At 35.0% G+C, this 3,481-nt stretch overlaps 1 pseudogene; it reads right to left on the bottom strand.

The window, feature by feature from the left end:
- Positions 1–2,010: 2,010 nt before the first annotated feature.
- Positions 2,011–2,346, bottom strand: LOC149239672 (clavaminate synthase-like protein At3g21360 pseudogene; annotated as a pseudogene).
- Positions 2,347–3,481: the final 1,135 nt, after the last annotated feature.

Here is a 3,481-nt window from a genome sequence, read left to right on the forward strand (position 1 = left end):
GAGGTGGAGGAGCATCCTTAGTCTTCTCATTATGTGTAGATGAATCGAATGTAAAATATGAATGAGCACATCTCACATTTCATCACCCCTCATATCCCATCTTTTCCCCCCAAATTGAGACACCGATAATATGACACATAATAACATCATATCATACGAAACACACGTGCACGCATATAAAATTATTTATTTATTTCTATTTGCAAGAATATGGTGCTACACAATCACATGTTGTTGTACCGACTCCACTTTGTTGTTAGTCTAGTGTATATAATTGATCTTTAATTTGCATTGAGGTACTACATATAGAAAAAGGATTAACATAAACATAAACCCCATATCATCTAGCAGGTCGCCATATATAATCATCCTTAAACACAACCTAAAAGAATGATATTGACCCTATAGCCTACACTATATACTTAGATTATTCATCAAATATTGGACTTAACTTGTTCTTCTTCTTTTTAATGGTCGATGCACTTCTTTTATATAAACACATTGTTGATTATGATTTTACAATCACATCATTAATGATGCTCTGCCATAAATATCCATAAACCAATTAATCTGATAATTTTATAAATATTATTGGCAATCAATGCAATTTCATAATGGGTGTGTAATTTCATAATTGGTGTGTGCCATTGCACTATAAGTAGGGTGTTATAATACACTACTACATATAGCACTAAAATGTGACGGTTCTTTGTCTTTCTTTTCTTTGTCTTTCTTGTGATGAGCATTCGTAGCTATAACAACAAAAAAGAGATTTCTCGAAATGCCGAAGATTTTATAGTGGTATTTTCGATATCTCTTGATCGTCAAAAATTTGACGACCATTGCCGTCACAATCCTTGGTGTTTTCATTTCGATGGAAATCATCATCGTATCTCATTTGAAGACACATGTTTGTGTCGTCAAAACGTTTGTTGCAATACCGATGTCCAGGCATGGTAATTGTGACATAGAGGTGAGGGAATTGTAACGTCATTTGCTTAGGAATTGTAAAGTTCATGCTATGAAATTGTGACATTTAAGGTCGGGAATTGTAATATCTCTGTGAAGGAATTGCGATGTTCTCTGCATGGGAATTGCGACAATTATGTGTGGGAATTTTGATATGGAAGTGTGGTAATTAGGACATCTATGCAAAGGAATCGTGATGTTTAGTGTGTAGGAATTGCGACATTTCGGTATGGGAAGTGTGACGTTTGTGTGTGGGAATTACGACGTTTAGGCATGGGAAGTGTGATGTTTTTGTGTGGGAATTGCAACGTTTACAAGTGGAATTTGTGAAAACTGTGTAGGAATTACAACATTATACGCATAGGAATTGCGCCCTTCGAGCATAGGAAGATCTATGATTCTAGTAATTGCGACGGTTATACCAGTGTCCAATATCGAGTTGAAAATTAAAACAAAAACAAAAAACAAAAAAAATTGTTTGACCTTGTTTTGATTGGGGTTAAAAGATTATCGTTAGAGTTATGTTTGTCATTTTGTAAAGTGTTTGGAAATTTGGTTGTAAATATTGGTGTTTTTTTTACAGACATTTTGCACATTTATGAATGGGGAGTACTTTAATAAAAGGGAACTAGGGTTTGAATGTATAAAAGGATGGGAATAATATGTTCGAGATATATTTTATGTTGTTGATAAGAAATTTTTCACGAAGTTTGACTTATAGGGCGAGTAATTTGGAAATATTTGAATTTGATTATGAAAACTTCAAAAACTAAAGGGCTTCGCTGATCCATTTAATAACTGATTTTATATTAAAGTATTTCACTATTAATTAAATTAAAAAACCAAACATAAATAGTTTAAAAAACTATACACTATAATGCATATTTCAACTGTGAAAGAGTTATGTAGAGGGAATGCAAACAATGATTGCTTAGATACAAACAGATGAAATGCAAAACTCTTTATGTTTGTGAATGCAAATATAATACATCATCTTTCTTTGTAAACATCTGAGGTTCCTTCTCTACCAGAGAATAACGTCTACTTGCACATAGCAACCAGTACTTGACGTGGAGGCTTTGAAGGTCTTCTCGCATGCTGAACAACCAGGTTATCCAGCAACAATACATCCCCTTCCTCCCACCTTAAATTTACGCACTCTTCATCAACAATGGCCTTGAATGCCTCTGCTGCTTCACCAGAAATATGACACCCATCTCCAAAAGACAGTGACAGGTTTCTTTCGCCATAGCCGGTTATGGTGTTAAACCAGACTCGCCTCCCTCCATATCCCTCGAATGCTCTGATCGCCTCCCGAGGGCCGAACACGAACTCAGCTGATCCGTCCTCTAGGCACTTAAAGTTCGTACAACCCATCACCTCTACTACTCTGCTTATCATTCATTCAAATGCAGAGGCATTAAACTTTGAAAGCAATAATAACTGAACAACAAAATGAAGAATGAGATGATGAGTTTAAGTGCAGTGGAATAATAAAGTTATGACAAAGCCATGTGAACCTGAGGTCTCATCTGAAGATCATGTCAAGTTGATATCTCTTTTTAATATCCATCCTCATGATAAAATGATATGCACCTCCAAAATTACCAAGTCGGTACCTGGTTTTGATATGTTCATATAATGGGATGTTTATCATGCTAAGGATTCTTTGATTTTAACAAGGATAGTGGAAGGATTTTTGACTGACAAAGTCATCTACATGTCCATTTTGAATCATATTGGAAGTGAGAAGGGGCACGAGAATGCCAATTTATTGATACAAAGGATTTCAGGTTTGTTTCTTGAGCATGCTTCTCATTATTATAAAGTTCTCAGTTGTTGAGTAGTACCACCTTATGGAATAGGTTCCATATTTGAGATCTTAATTATTGAATATGCATGGTAGTTCCATGACTTTTAATTTATTTCCTTACTACAAGTGCACAGTTGGGTTACACCTGGGTTATAACTTTGTCATGTATTTACTTGTTTTGTAGTTGGGCAGGAGATTGATAAGCAAGTTTCAGGAATAGGTGAATGGTCTCAAAGAAGGACTATTGGAGCTAATGTTGTAACTCATGGGATACCAGTTCAAGAAGTGCTAGGATTTTAACAATTTGAATTGTTGAAATGACTTTATCTCTATTTCTCTTTGTGGTAGTATTAAAATCTTCATTTTTCAAAATTTTCACTACTAGGTTTTAATTAAAACTTCATATAAGGGATTAATCGTATACATTTGCCACCTCAATTTTGTTTTTGTGATGTATTTTTTGGTGGGTATTTTTCCAACACCATAGAAACACGACTCAATTTAGAGTGCAATGAATGGTATCTAGCATGGGTGGTTAAGATAATTTGTCTCCTCACCCAAATTTCTATTTTGGCCTCCCATGGGTTGATTGTCTATAGAAGAAGCCATTTCATCTGGATGGGGCCAAATACACTCACTAAGTGACTTTGATGACTTAGATTCTTCCCTAACATTGTTGGTTAGCCAAAATTTGATTCC

This window comes from Pinus tabuliformis, chromosome 8 (genome assembly GCF_031772625.1).
Source record: "Pinus tabuliformis cultivar Carrire ecotype Pingquan chromosome 8, CPIR1, whole genome shotgun sequence".
Taxonomy (NCBI): domain Eukaryota; kingdom Viridiplantae; phylum Streptophyta; class Pinopsida; order Pinales; family Pinaceae; genus Pinus; species Pinus tabuliformis.